The sequence below is a fragment of the Mustelus asterias genome, chromosome 10, assembly GCF_964213995.1.
Source record: "Mustelus asterias chromosome 10, sMusAst1.hap1.1, whole genome shotgun sequence".
Classification (NCBI taxonomy): domain Eukaryota; kingdom Metazoa; phylum Chordata; class Chondrichthyes; order Carcharhiniformes; family Triakidae; genus Mustelus; species Mustelus asterias.
In genome coordinates this window covers 124,776,294-124,791,839 of record NC_135810.1, presented here as the reverse complement: position 1 = coordinate 124,791,839, position 15,546 = coordinate 124,776,294, and the positions used below count along the sequence as shown (strand labels likewise).

General features: G+C 56.3%; 1 protein-coding gene across 1 annotated transcript in view; it reads left to right on the top strand.

Annotated features, from left to right (window-relative positions):
* LOC144499965 (interleukin-1 receptor type 2-like) overlaps positions 1–15,546 on the top strand; it is a 1,647,203-nt gene that overhangs the window by 934,272 nt on the left and 697,385 nt on the right. The gene's annotated exons all lie outside the window — the stretch shown is intronic.

Here is a 15,546-nt window from a genome sequence, read left to right as displayed (position 1 = left end):
CTGAACTAAAACCCCCGACCCTTCTGGGGACCATATCCCTCTATTCCCATCCTATTCATGTACTTGTCAAGACGCCCCATAAAACTCACTCTCGTATCCGCTTCCACTACCTCCCCAGGCAACGGGTTCCAGGCACCCACTACTCTCTGTGTAAAAAATCTGCCTCGTACATCTCCTTTAAACCTTGCCCCGCACCTTAAACCTGTGCCCCCGAGTAATTGACTCTTCCACCCTATCGAGGGGGGGCGTAAAGCAGGAAGTGATTCTATTGACGGCACACGGGGTCCCGACCTTCAGTGTAATAAAAAGCCTGACTCAGCCAGGCACCCCTGACTCCAAAGTCTTTAATGAATTGGTGGACTTGGTTAAAGGCTATGGCGTAAACCTCCCATAATAAGACCATAAGACCATAAGACCATAAGACATAGGAGCGGAAGTAAGGCCATTCGGCCCATCGAGTCCACTCCACCATTCAATCATGGTTGATTTCAACTCCATTTACCCGCTCTCTCCCCATAGCCCTTAATTCCTCGAGAAATCAAGAATTTATCAATTTCTGTCTTGAAGACGCTCAACGTCTCGGCCTCCACAGCCCTCTGTGGCAATGAATTCCACAGACCCACCACTCTCTGGCTGAAGAAATTTCTCCTCATCTCTGTTCTAAAGTGACTCCCTTTTATTCTAAGGCTGTGCCCCCGCGTCCTAGTCTCCCCTGTTAATGGAAACAACTTCCCTACGTCCATCCTATCTAAGCCGTTCATTATCTTGTAAGTTTCTATCAGATCTCCCCTCAACCTCCTAAACTCCAATGAATATAATCCCACGATCTTCAGACGTTCATCGTATGTCAGGCCTACCATTCCTGGGATCATCCGTGTGAATCTCCGCTGGACCCGCTCCAGTGCCAGTATGTCCTTCCTGAGGTGTGGGGCCCAAAATTGCTCACAGTACTCCAAATGGGGCCTAACCAGTGCTTTATAAAGCCTCAGAAGTACATCCCTGCTTTTGTATAATACTCCAGTGATATTGCTTTAACACAGCAGGGTGAATCCCTGGGGAATCTGTCACCGGATTTCTGACCAGGTTACAGAAATTGCAGAGCGCTGTGAATTCAGGCCACCCCTGAAAGACACGTTGCGAGATCGACTGGTCTGTAGAATTAACAATGCGATAGTCCAAAAAGAATTATTGGCAGAACCCATTTTGAATCTAAAGAAAGCCATTGAGATAGCTCTATCACTGGGCAATGCAGAGAGAGGAGCTCAGGAACTACAGGGGATGTTAGATAGCAGGGTCCCCTGATTGGGGGGAGGGGGCCTCATACAACATCCATCCCTCAACTGAGCGTGATGGTATTGGTAAAATATCCCAGAATCCCTTACAGCGCTGGAGGCCGAGTTGCATCACCAGGCAGCCCAGGAAGGTCAGGGCCGGCCTTCAGACTCCGAGGGAGCATATTCCAGAAGATGCTAAATGGCAGACGACACAACTGAGACTGAGATACAGGGACAGTCAAAACAGGTGCTATTTCGAGAAAAGATCAAGGCCAATACCGGACCGTACCTTGCAGATAGGCCCACAACCAGTGACAATGCAACTAAATGGCTTCTCCACAGCCAAGGTTGCTTCCATAATGATGGAATTGTTAGGAAATGGCCACACATTAAAAATGGAAGTGGATACAGGGTCTGTGGTCTCCGTTATGGGGGAGATGTAGAATCATCTCCGGGCTGGTATTGAGCTCCTGAATTTAGAAAACACAAAGACCAGGCTGGCCACCGACACGGGGAACCATTGCAGATAAAGTGCAACACAACTACCCGAGTGACTCAGTAGGGTCAGTGCTGAGGGAGTGCCGCACTGTCAGAGGGTCAGTACTGAGGGAGTGCCGCACTGTCAGAGGGTCAGTACTGAGGGAGTGCTGCACTGTCAGAGGGTCAGTACTGAGGGAGTGCCGCACTGTCAGAGGGTCAGTACTGAGGGAGTGCCGCACTGTCAGAGGGTCAGTGCTGAGGGAGTGCCGCACTGTCAGAGGGTCAGTACTGAGGGAGTGCTGCACTGTCAGAGGGTCAGTGCTGAGGGAGTGCTGCACTGTCAGAGGGTCAGTACTGAGGGAGTGCCGCACTGTCAGAGGGTCAGTACTGAGGGAGTGCCGCACTGTCAGAGGGTCAGTGCTGAGGGAGTGCCGCACTGTCAGAGGGTCAGTACTGAGGGAGTGCCGCACTGTCAGAGGGTCAGTGCTGAGGGAGTGCCACACTGTCAGAGGGTCAGTACTGAGGGAGTGCTGCACTGTCAGAGGGTCAGTACTGAGGGAGTGCTGCACTGTCAAAGGGTCAGTACTGAGGGAGTGCTGCACTGTCAGAGGGTCAGTGCTGAGGGAGTGCCGCACTGTCAGAGGGTCAGTGCTGAGGGAGTGCGGCACTGTCAGAGGGTCAGTGCTGAGGGAGTGCGGCACTGTCAGAGGGTCAGTGCTGAGGGAGTGCGGCACTGTCAGAGGGTCAGTGCTGAGGGAGTGCTGCACTGTCAGAGGGTCAGTACTGAGGGAGTGCCGCACTGTCAGAGGGTCAGTGCTGAGGGAGTGCGGCACTGTCAGAGGGTCAGTACTGAGGGAGTGCTGCACTGTCAGAGGGTCAGTACTGAGGGAGTGCCGCACTGTCAGAGGGTCAGTACTGAGGGAGTGCTGCACTGTCAGAGGGTCAGTACTGAGGGAGTGCCGCACTGTCAGAGGGTCAGTACTGAGGGAGTGCCGCACTGTCAGAGGGTCAGTACTGAGGGAGTGCTGCACTGTCAGAGGGTCAGTACTGAGGGAGTGCTGCACTGTCAGAGGGTCAGTACTGAGGGAGTGCCGCACTGTCAGAGGGTCAGTACTGAGGGAGTGCTGCACTGTCAGAGGGTCAGTACTGAGGGAGTGCCGCACTGTCAGAGGGTCAGTACTGAGGGAGTGCCGCACTGTCAGAGGGTCAGTGCTGAGGGAGTGCTGCACTGTCAGAGGGTCAGTACTGAGGGAGTGCTGCACTGTCAGAGGGTCAGTACTGAGGGAGTGCCGCACTGTCGGGTCAGTGCTGAGGGAGTGCTGCACTGTCAGAGGGTCAGTGCTGAGGGAGTGCTGCACTGTCAGAGGGTCAGTACTGAGGGAGTGCCGCACTGTCAGAGGGTCAGTGCTGAGGGAGTGCTGCACTGTCAGAGGGTCAGTGCTGAGGGAGTGCTGCACTGTCAGAGGGTCAGTACTGAGGGAGTGCCGCACTGTCAGAGGGTCAGTACTGAGGGAGTGCTGCACTGTCAGAGGGTCAGTGCTGAGGGAGTGCTGCACTGTCAGAGGGTCAGTACTGAGGGAGTGCCGCACTGTCAGAGGGTCAGTACTGAGGGAGTGCTGCACTGTCAGAGGGTCAGTACTGAGGGAGTGCTGCACTGTCAGAGGGTCAGTACTGAGGGAGTGCTGCACTGTCAGAGGGTCAGTACTGAGGGAGTGCTGCACTGTCAGAGGGTCAGTACTGAGGGAGTGCTGCACTGTCAGAGGGTCAGTACTGAGGGAGTGCTGCACTGTCAGAGGGTCAGTACTGAGGGAGTGCTGCACTGTCAGAGGGTCAGTACTGAGGGAGTGCCGCACTGTCAGAGGGTCAGTGCTGAGGGAGTGCCGCACTGTCAGAGGGTCAGTACTGAGGGAGTGCCGCACTGTCAGAGGGTCAGTACTGAGGGAGTGCCGCACTGTCAGAGGGTCAGTGCTGAGGGAGTGCCGCACTGTCAGAGAGTCAGTACTGAGGGAGTGCAGGGTGTGGAAGGGGGATGGGTGTGCTGATGCTGACAGTGGATTTCTTTCCGTCACCAAATGTCCACCAAGTGACTCACAGGAAGCAGTCAGTTTGACTTCCACCCATCACTGTCCAGGGACAAGGACCCAGCCTCATGGGGAGAGATTGGCTCCAACGCATAGGACTGAACTGGCTGGAGATCTTCAGGCTGGACGCGAGGGGAACTGTACAAAGTCATCAAGAAGTACCCTAAAGTTTCCGAAGAAGGGCTTAGAAAAATAAGGGGAGCCGTGGCGAAGGTCTACACCGACCCCCGATGCTACACCTAAGTATTTTAAGGCACGACCGGTTCCATACTCCCTATTGGAGAAAACAGAATCGGAACTGGAATGCCGGGATAATCTGGGCATAATAAGACCTAATTTAGTTTCTTTCCAGACCCCCTATGTGCCCTACTACGGAAATATCAAAGGTGGTGTTGGGGAGGAGGGCCGCAGCTGGGAACTTTCAACAGCGTTAAACAGTAACTTTTGTCCTCTTGTCTATTGGCCCATTTTGACCCCAAAAAGGACGCCATCTTGACATGTGATCCTCCCCTCACGGGATTGGGGCAGTATTGGCACATCACTGGAGAGGTGGAATAGAGAAGCCTGCTGTGTGTAAGCAGCTAAGACCCTCTCAGACGCTGAGCGGAGGAATTCCCAGATCGAGAAAGAGGGGTTGGCAGCCATCTTCAACGCTAAAGAATTCCACCAACATGTTTACGATGGACACATCACCATAGTAACCAACCATAAACAATTGCTGTAGGTTCAGGGGTAGAAATGGAGGGGGGAGGGATGTTATTATGGCCACAGGGGATCATCAATAAATCTCCCCGTTCAAATCAGCATCGCTTTGGGAGTGTCAGTCTGGATTATCATTTCGTAAACTTAGTAGCGATGAGTACTGAGGGAGTGCCGCACTGTCAGAGGGTCAGTACTGAGGGAGAGCTGCACTGTCAGAGGGTCAGTACTGAGAGAGTGCCGCACTGTCAGAGGGTCAGTACTGAGGGAGTGCCGCACTGTCAGAGGGTCAGTGCTGAGGGAGTGCCGCACTGTCAGAAGGTCAGTACTGAGGGAGTGCCGCACTGTCAGAGGGTCAGTACTGAGGGAGTGCCTCACTGTCAGAGGGTCAGTGCAGAGGGATCGCCGCACTGTCAGAGGGTCAGTTATGAGGGAGTGCCGCACTGTCAGAGGGTCAGTACTGAGGGAGTGCCGCACTGTCAGAGGGTCAGTACTGAGGGAGTGCCGCACTGTCAGAGGGTCAGTACTGAGGGAGTGCCGCACTGTCAGAGGGTCAGTACTGAGGGAGTGCCGCACTGTCAGAGGGTCAGTACTGAGGGAGTGCTGCACTGTCAGAGGGTCCGTACTGAGGGAGTGCCGCACTGTCAGAGTGTCAGTACTGAGGGAGTACCGCACTGTCAGAGGGTCAGTACTGAGGGAGTGCCGCACTGTCAGAGGGTCAGTACTGAGGGAGTGCCGCACTGTCAGAGGGTCAGTACTGAGGGAGTGCTGCACTGTCAGAGGGTCCGTACTGAGGGAGTGCTGCACTGTCAGAGGGTCAGTACTGAGGGAGTGCCGCACTGTCAGAGGGTCAGTACTGAGGGAGTGCCGCACTGTCAGAGGGTCAGTACTGAGGGAGTGCCGCACTGTCAGAGGGTCAGTACTGAGGGAGTGCCACACTGTCAGAGGGTCAGTACTGAGGGAGTGCCGCACTGTCAGAGGGTTAGTACTGAGGTAGTGCCGCACTGTCAGAGGGTCAGAACTGAGGGAGTGCCGCACTGTCAGAGGGTCAGTACTGAGGGAGTGCCGCACTGTCAGAGGGTCAGTACTGAGGGAGTGCCGCACTGTCAGAGGGTCAGTACTGAGGGAGTGCCGCACTGTCAGAGGGTCAGTACTGAGGGAGTGCTGCACTGTCAGAGGGTCCGTACTGAGGGAGTGCTGCACTGTCAGAGGGTCAGTACTGAGGGAGTGCCGCACTGTCAGAGGGTCAGTACTGAGGGAGTGCCGCACTGTCAGAGGGTCAGTACTGAGGGAGTGCCGCACTGTCAGAGGGTCAGTACTGAGGGAGTGCCACACTGTCAGAGGGTCAGTACTGAGGGAGTGCCGCACTGTCAGAGGGTTAGTACTGAGGTAGTGCCGCACTGTCAGAGGGTCAGAACTGAGGGAGTGCCGCACTGTCAGAGGGTCAGTACTGAGGGAGTGCCGCACTGTCAGAGGGTCAGTACTGAGGGAGTGCCGCACTGTCAGAGGGTCAGTACTGAGGGAGTGCCGCACTGTCAGAGGGTCAGTACTGAGGGAGTGCCGCACTGTCAGAGGGTCAGTACTGAGGGAGTGCCGCACTGTCAGAGGGTCAGTACTGAGGGAGTGCCGCACTGTCAGAGGGTCAGTACTGAGGGAGTGCCGCACTGTCAGAGGGTCAGTGCTGAGGGAGTGCCGCACTGTCAGAGGGTCAGTACTGAGGGAGTGCCGCACTGTCAGAGGGTCAGTACTGAGGGAGTGCCGCACTGTCAGAGGGTCAGTACTGAGGGAGTGCCGCACTGTCAGAGTGTCAGTACTGAGGGAGTACCGCACTGTCAGAGGGTCAGTACTGAGGGAGTGCCGCACTGTCAGAGTGTCAGTACTGAGGGAGTACCGCACTGTCAGAGGGTCAGTACTGAGGGAGTGCCGCACTGTCAGAGGGTCAGTACTGAGGGAGTGCTGCACTGTCAGAGGGTCAGTACTGAGGGAGTGCTGCACTGTCAGAGGGTCAGTACTGAGGGAGTGCTGCACTGTCAGAGGGTCAGTCCTGAGGGAGTGCCGCACTGTCAGAGGGTCAGTACTGAGGGAGTGCCGCACTGTCAGAGTGTCAGTACTGAGGGAGTACCGCACTGTCAGAGGGTCAGTACTGAGGGAGTGCCGCACTGTCAGAGAGTCAGTACTGAGGGAGTGCTGCACTGTCAGAGGGTCAGTACTGAGGGAGTGCCGCACTGTCAGAGGGTCAGTACTGAGGGAGTGCCGCACTGTCAGAGGGTCAGTACTGAGGGAGTGCCGCACTGTCAGAGGGTCAGTACTGAGGGAGTGCCGCACTGTCAGAGGGTCAGTACTGAGGGAGTGCTGCACTGTCAGAGGGTCAGTACTGAGGGAGTGCTGCACTGTCAGAGGGTCAGTACTGAGGGAGTGCCGCACTGTCAGAGGGTCAGTACTGAGGGAGTGCCGCACTGTCAGAGGGTCAGTACTGAGGGAGTGCTGCACTGTCAGAGGGTCAGTACTGAGGGAGTGCTGCAGTGTCAGAGGGTCAGTACTGAGGGAGTGCCGCACTGTCAGAGGGTCAGTACTGAGGGAGTGCCGCACTGTCAGAGGGTCAGTACTGAGGGAGTGCAGGGTGTGGAAGGGGGATGGGTGTGCTGATGCTGACAGTGGATTTCTTTCCTGTCACCAAATGTCCACTTTTAGAACCAAGGTCCGACACAGAACTGAATTCAACCCAGGAATTCAACTCTAGCTCATTTGCCCAAGTGTTTTCCCTTTGTGTGTTCCACAGCCATCTTCCCCTCGCTGCCACGCCGATGTGCTCCCACCGTGTTGACCTCCCCCACTCTGGAACAGAGTGCAGGGAATTGGAAATGTATTTAAAGCAAATGAGGAGACAGCAAGAAGCAGAGATTCTGCTGATGAAGGTTCCCTGATTCCTCTTTCCATTCGCTCAGAAGGTTTTGCAGCAATGGGCGGAACAGACATTTGCAGCAATGTGTGGTGTCAGCTGGGAAAATACTGCAGTGTGAGGGTTTTATAAACACGGTCTGGTCTCTGCTTAAACCACTGGTATGACACACAAACCATAACACCGTAAGATATAGCACTGGCTGGCACGGTGGCACAGTGGTGAGCACTTCTGCCTCATAGCCTGGACCTGGGTTCAATTCCAGCCTCGGTCACTGTCTGTGTGGAGTTTACACATTCTCTCCGTGTCTGCCTGGGTTTCCCCCGGGAGGAGCACTGCTCCTTCATCAGGTGACAGACCTGGTCACTCACCTGATGAAAGAAAAGCGCTCCAAAAACTCGTGCTACCGAATAAACATGTTGGACTTTAACCTGGTGTTGTGAGACTGCTTACTTTCTCAACCATGGCACAACGCATAGCATTCTTGATTGGATCTGGGTACTGAGGGAGTGCCGCACTGTCAGAGGGTCAGTGCTGAGGGGGTGCTGCACTGTCAGAGGGTCAGTACTGAGGGAGTGCCACACTGTCAGAGGGTCAGTACTGAGGGAGTGCCGCACTGTCAGAGGGTCAGTACTGAGGGAGTGCCACACTGTTAGAGGGTCAGTACTGAGGGAGTGCCGCACTGTCAGAGGGTCAGTACTGAGGGAGTGCCGCACTGTCAGAGGGTCAGTGCTGAGGGAGTGCTGCACTGTCAGAGGGTCAGTACTGAGGGAGTGCCGCACTGTCAGAGGGTCAGTACTGTGGGAGTGCCGCACTGTCAGAGGGTCAGTACTGAGGGAGTGCCGCACTGTCAGAGGGTCAGTACTGAGAGTGCTGCAGTGTCAGAGGGTCAGTACTGAGGGAGTGCTGCAGTGTCAGAGGGTCAGTAGTGAGGGAGTGTCGCACTGTCAGAGGGTCAGTACTGAGGGAGTGCCGCACTGTCAGAGGGTCAGTACTGAGGGAGTGCCGCACTGTCAGAGGGTCAGTAGTGAGGGAGTGCCGCAGTGTCAGAGGGTCAGTAGTGAGGGAATGCTGCACTGTCAGAGGGTCAGTACTGAGGGAGTGCCGCACTGTCAGAGGGTCAGTACTGAGAGTGCTGCAGTGTCAGAGGGTCAGTACTGAGGGAGTGCTGCAGTGTCAGAGGGTCAGTACTGAGGGCGTGCCGCACTGTCAGAGGGTCAGTGCTGAGGGAGTGCCGCACTGTCAGAGGGTCAGTGCTGAGGGAGTGTCGCACTGTCAGAGGGTCAGTGCTGAGGGAGTGCCGCACTGTCAGAGGGTCAGTACTGAGGGAATGCTGCACTGTCAGAGGGTCATTACTGAGGGAATGCTGCACTGTCAGAGGGTCAGTACTGAGGGAGTGCTGCACTGTCAGAGGGTCAGTACTGAGGGAATGCTGCACTGTCAGAGGGTCAGTACTGAGGGAATGCTGCACTGTCAGAGGGTCAGTAGTGAGGGAATGCTGCACTGTCAGAGGGTCAGTACTGAGGGAGTGCCGCACTGTCAGAGGGTCAGTAGTGAGGGAATGCTGCACTGTCAGAGGGTCAGTAGTGAGGGAGTGCCGCACTGTCAGAGGGTCAGTAGTGAGGGAGTGCTGCACTGTCAGAGGGTCAGTACTGAGGGAGTGCCACACTGTCAGAGGGTCAGTAGTGAGGGAGTGCCACACTGTCAGAGGGTCAGTACTGAGGGAGTGCCACACTGTCAGAGGGTCAGTAGTGAGGGAGTGCCACACTGTCAGAGGGTCAGTAGTGAGGGAGTGCTGCACTGTCAGAGGGTCAGTACTGAGGGAATGCTGCACTGTCGCCGATGGCGTCTTTCAGTGAGTTACTTAATCGCTGCCCTCTCAGCCCTCACTGATCCCATGGCAATACCGCAATGAAGTGCAGGAAAGGTATCCCAGCTCACAAGAGCAGCTGGAGGTGAGTTTGAACAAGACTGGGCAGGTTAATTTGCCGTTGCGTGACCCAGCGTTAGCACTTTTCCTTCTTTCCTGACATATGTCACTGCAGAGAAAAGACGCGGGATTAATTACTGAGGAAGAAAAACCGGTCTCTCAGCAGCCAGCACAGAAACCCTTGTAATCCGAGGCTTCAATAATCAGCCTTCTGTTAAACCAGCTTAAACCTGGCAGCGACACCCGAGCTCCCAATCCTACTCCTGATCACATTGCTCTGGGTACAGGCACACCTGATCAGGAGCTGGAAAATCTATCCAAACCATTCTTCCTTTTTACAGGAGGTTGATTCAGAGATTTCCCAAACCTCAGTTCGGCAGATGCGTCCCTGGCAGTGTTAAATTTGATTTATTGTCACATGTATTAACATACAATGAAAAGTATTGTTTCTTGCGCGCTATACAAACAAAGCATACCGTTCATAGAGAAGGAAACGGGAGAGTGCAGAATGTAGTGTTACAGTCATAGCTAGGGGTGTAGAGAAAGATCAACTTAGTGCGAGGTAGGTCCATTCAAAAGTCTGACAGCAGCAGGGAAGAAACTGTTCTTGAGTCGGTCGGTACGTGACCTCAGATTTTTGTATCTTTTTCCCGACGGAAGAAGTGGAAGAGAGAATGTCCGGGGTGCGTAGGGTCCGTGATTATGCTGGCTGCTTTTCCGAGGCAGCGGGAAGTGTAGACAGTCAATGAATGGGAGGCTGGTTTGTGTGATGGACTGGGCTACATTCACAACCTTTTGTGGTTCCTTGCGGTCTTGGGCAGAGCAGGAGCCCATACCAAGCTGTGACACAACCAGAAAGAATGCTTTCTATGGTGCATCTGTAAAAGTTGGTGAGAGTCACAGCTGACATGCCAAATTTCCTTAGTCTTCTGAGAAAGTAGAGGTGTTGGTGGGTTTTCTTAACTATAGTGTCAGCATGGGGGGACCAGGACAGGTTGTTGGTGATCTAGATACCTCGAAACTTGAAGCTCTCGACCATTTCCATTTCATCCCCATTGATGTAGACAGGGGCATGTTCTCCTTTACGCTTCCTGAAGTCGATGACAATCTCCTTAGTTTTGTTGGCATTGAGGGAGAGATTATTGTTGCCGCACCAGTTCACCAGATTCTCTATCTCATGACTAACTCTGTCTCGTCATTGTTTGAGATCCGACCCACTACGATGGTGTCGTCAGCAAACTTGAAAATCGAATTGGATGGGAATTTGGCGGCACAGAAATAGGTGTGTAAGGAGTTTAGTAGGAGGCTGAGAACACAGCCTGGTGGGGCACCGGGGTTGAGGGTGATCGTGGAGGAGGTGTTTGCCGCTGAGGACAAATGAAGGAACCATTTGACAGCCTTCACAAACTGATCAGTGGGTGACATTCCCACCTTCTCAGACAGAGGGGCTGATCCAGATCAGCACAAAAGATGTAAAGACATAATCCTGTGTAACACTCCCACAGCAGAGAGACTGCCGCACTGTCAGAGGGTCAGTACTGAGGGAGTGCGGCACTGCCAGAGGGTCAGTGCTGAGGGAGTGCCGCACTGTCAGAGGGTCAGTGCTGAGGGAGTGCCGCACTGTCAGAGGGTCAGTACTGAGGGAGTGCGGCACTGTCAGAGGGTCAGTACTGAGGGAGTGCCGCACTGTCAGAGGGTCAGTACTGAGGGAGTGCCGCACTGTCAGAGGGTCAGTACTGAGGGAGTGCCGCACTGTCAGAGGGTCAGTACTGAGGGAGTGCCGCACTGTCAGAGGGTCAGTGCTGAGGGAGTGCCGCACTGTCAGAGGGTCAGTACTGAGGGAGTGCCGCACTGTCAGAGGGTCAGTGCTGAGGGAGTGCCGCACTGTCAGAGGGTCAGTACTGAGGGAGTGCCGCACTGTCAGAGGGTCAGTACTGAGGGAGTGCCACACTGTTAGAGGGTCAGTACTGAGGGAGTGCCACACTGTCAGAGGGTCAGTACTGAGGGAGTGCCGCACTGTCAGAGGGTCAGTACTGAGGGAGTGCCGCACTGTCAGAGGGTCAGTACTGAGGGACTGCCGCACTGTCAGAGGGTCAGTACTGAGGGAGTGCCGCACTGTCAGAGGGTCAGTACTGAGGGAGTGCCGCACTGTCAGAGGGTCAGTACTGACGGAGTGCCGCACTGTCAGAGAGTCAGTACTGAGGGAGTGCCGCACTGTCAGAGGGTCAGTACTGAGGGAGTGCCACACTGTCAGAGGGTCAGTACTGAGGGAGTGCCGCACTGTCAGAGGGTCAGTACTGAGGGAGTGCCACACTGTTAGAGGGTCAGTACTGAGGGAGTGCCGCACTGTCAGAGGGTCAGTACTGAGGGAGTGCCGCACTGTCAGAGGGTCAGTACTGAGGGAGTGCCGCACTGTCAGAGGGTCAGTACTGAGGGAGTGCCACACTGTCAGAGGGTCAGTACTGAGGGAGTGCCGCACTGTCAGAGGGTCAGTACTGACGGAGTGCCGCACTGTCAGAGAGTCAGTACTGAGGGAGTGCCGCACTGTCAGAGGGTCAGTACTGAGGGAGTGCCACACTGTCAGAGGGTCAGTACTGAGGGAGTGCCGCACTGTCAGAGGGTCAGTACTGAGGGAGTGCCACACTGTTAGAGGGTCAGTACTGAGGGAGTGCCGCACTGTCAGAGGGTCAGTACTGAGGGAGTGCTGCACTGTCAGAGGGTCAGTACTGAGGGAGTGCCACACTGTCAGAGGGTTAGTACTGAGGGAGTGCCGCACTGTCAGAGGGTCAGTACTGAGGGAGTGCCACACTGTTAGAGGGTCAATACTGAGGGAGTGCCGCACTGTCAGAGGGTCAGTACTGAGGGAGTGCCGCACTGTCAGAGGGTCAGTGCTGAGGGAGTGCTGCACTGTCAGAGGGTCAGTACTGAGGGAGTGCCGCACTGTCAGAGGGTCAGTACTGAGGGAGTGCCGCACTGTCAGAGGGTCAGCACTGAGGGAATGCCGCACTGTTAGAGGATCAGTACTGAGGGAGCGCTGCACTGTCAGAGGGTCAGTACTGAGGGAGTGCCGCACTGTCAGAGGGTCAGTACTGAGGGAGTGCTGCACTGTCAGAGGGTCAGTACTGAGGGAGTGCTGCACTGTCAGAGGGTCAGTACTGAGGGAGTGCTGCAGTGTTGGATGAGTGTCTTTTGGATGAGACTGAGTCTGCCCTCTCATGTGGACAGAAAAGGGTCAACATTTTGAAGATGAGTTTGAGAGTTCCTCACTATGTTCCAGCCAACATTTATCCCTCTATCGATATGATTAACTTATTGTCATTTGTGGGATCTTGCTGTTCGTACATTGGCTGTCATGTTTCCTGCATTATAACAGGGACTACACTTCAAAAATACTTCACTGGTCATAAACGTTTTGAAAGCAGAGGCTATGAGAGGTGCTATATAAATGCAACCCTTCCCCTTCCTTCTAATTGCCTTGGAATGTTTGAGTGTTATCGGTGATTGATAAATGGAACTTGCTGATGGTCAGGAGGGTGAATACTGGCTACCTCCCCACCCCCAATCGCCCCCTCCACCCCCAACCCCCCCCTCCACCCCCAACCCCCCCCTCCACCCCAACCTCTCCCTCTGCCCCCAACCACCCCCGCCTCCAACTCCCCCCTCTGCCCCCAACCTCCCCCTCTGCCCCCAACCTCCCCCTCCGCCCCCAACCTCCCCCTCCGCCCCCAACCTCCCCCTCCGCCCCCAACCACCCCCTCCGCCCCCAACCTCCCCCTCCGCCCCCAACCTCCCCCTCCGCCCCAACCTCCCCCTCCGCCCCAACCTCCCCCTCCGCCCCAACCTCCCCCTCCGCCCCAACCTCCCCCTCCGCCCCAACCTCCCCCTCCGCCCCAACCTCCCCCTCCGCCCCAACCTCCACCTCCGCCCCCAACCCCCCCCTCCGCCCCCAACCTCCCCCTCCGCCCCCAACCTCCACCTCCGCCCCCAACCTCCCCCTCCGCCCCCAACCCCCCCTCCGCCCCCAACCACCCCCTCCGCCCCCAACCTCCCCTCCGTCCCCAACCTCCCCCTCCGCCCCCAACCTCCGCCACCAACCTCCCCCTCCGCCCCCAACCTCCGCCACCAACCTCCCCCTCCGCCCCCAACCTCCCCCTCCGCCCCCAACCTCCCCCTCCGCCCCCAACCTCCCCCTCCGCCCCAACCCCCCCTCCGTCCCCAACCTCCCCCTCCGCCCCCAACCTCCCCCTCCGCCCCCAACCTCCCCCTCCGCCCCAACCCCCCCTCCGCCCCCAACCACCCCCTCCGCCCCCAACCTCCCCTCCGTCCCCAACCTCCCCCTCCGCCCCCAACCTCCCCTCCGTCCCCAACCTCCCCCTACGCCCCCAACCTCCACCTCCGCCCCCGCCCCCAACCTCCACCTCCGCCCCCAACCCCCCCTCCGCCCCCAACGTCCCCCTCCGTCCCCAACCTCCCCCTCCACCCCCAACCTCCACCTCCGCCCCCAACCCCCCCTCCACCCCCAACCTCCCCCTCCGCCCCCAACCTCCCCTTCCGGCCCCAACCTCCCCCTCCGCCCCCAACCTCCCCCTCCGCCCCCAACCTCCCCCTCCGCCCCAACCCCCCCTCCGCCCCCAACCACCCCCTCCGCCCCCAACCTCCCCTCCGTCCCCAACCTCCCCCTCCGCCCCCAACCTCCGCCCCCAACCTCCCCCTCCGCCCCCAACCTCCCCCTCCGCCCCCAACCTCCCCCTCCGCCCCCAACCTCCCCCTCCGCCCCAACCCCCCCTCCGCCCCCAACCACCCCCTCCGCCCCCAACCTCCCCTCCGTCCCCAACCTCCCCCTCCGCCCCCAACCTCCCCTCCGTCCCCAACCTCCCCCTCCGCCCCCAACCTCCCCCTCCGCCCCCAACCTCCACCTCCGCCCCCAACCCCCCCTCTGCCCCAACACACCCAGAGGGCAGCCTTTACTCTGTGGTCTATCTGAGAAATTATATTGAAGCCTTGGGTTTTGCAGTTGACGTTGCTGCTTAATAATTGCCCCCTTCCTTTACCTGCTACAATATCCTGATTAAATTAGTAGGTGCTTTTAAATAAAAAGTATTGGTTAATTAATATCAGCCCTGTGTCGGCACGGAGTAGTTCCCGGGACAGTTGCTGGCACGCTCTGGTGGATGGGTTCCTGCCTTGAGTGTCCCCCAACTCCTGGTAAACAACCTACGGAACCAACTCTGGACTCACTCTGGGAGAGACTCTGTCTGCATTAACTGCAAGGCTCAAATATTGCCCTTGATCAGAGGAAACACTGACTGCTGCTGTGCTCCAATGCAGCCCTGAGATTATTATTCCATCTCTTGCCTGTCTTTATCGTCTACCTCTGTCACTCTGTACCGATACGTCACTCTGTCACTCTGTACCGATACGTCACTCTGTCACTCTGTACCGATACGTCACTCTGTCACTCTGTACCGATACGTCACTCTGTCACTCTGTACCGATACGTCACTCTGTCACTCTGTACCGATACGTCACTCTGTCACTCTGTACCGATACGTCACTCTGTCACTCTGTACCGATACGTCACTCTGTCACTCTCTGTCTCTACTTCTCTCTCCATCAAGTTCTATCACTGTTGGTTTTTTGTCATGCTGCGTCCTTTGCTCTACCATTCTCTGCCTCTCTCTCCCTTGCTATTACTGTCTCTCCCCCACACTCTCTCGCTGTCACTTGACTCCACCATGGGCGGCTCGGTGGTTAGCACTGCTGCCTCACAGCGCCAGGGACCCAGGTTCAATTCCGGCCTCGGCTCACTGTCTGTGTGGAGTCTGCACATTCTCCCCGTGTCTGCGTGGGTTTCCTCCGGGTGCTCTGGTTTCCTCCCACAGTCTGAAAGACATGCTGGTTAGGCGCATTGACCCGAACAGGCGCCAGACTGTAGCGACTAGGGGAATTTCACAGCAACTTCATTGCAGTGTTAATGTAAGCCTTACTTGTGACAAATAAATAAACTTTAAAAGCTTTTACTTTCCTGTATCTGAGGCGCTGTGTGTGTGAGGTGCTGTGTGTGAGGCGCTGTGTGCGAGGCACTGTGTGTGTGAGGCACTGTGTGTGTGAGCTGCTGTGTGTGAGGTGCTGTGTGTGTTAGGTGCTGTGTGTGAGGCGCTGTGTGTGATGTGCTGTGTGTGA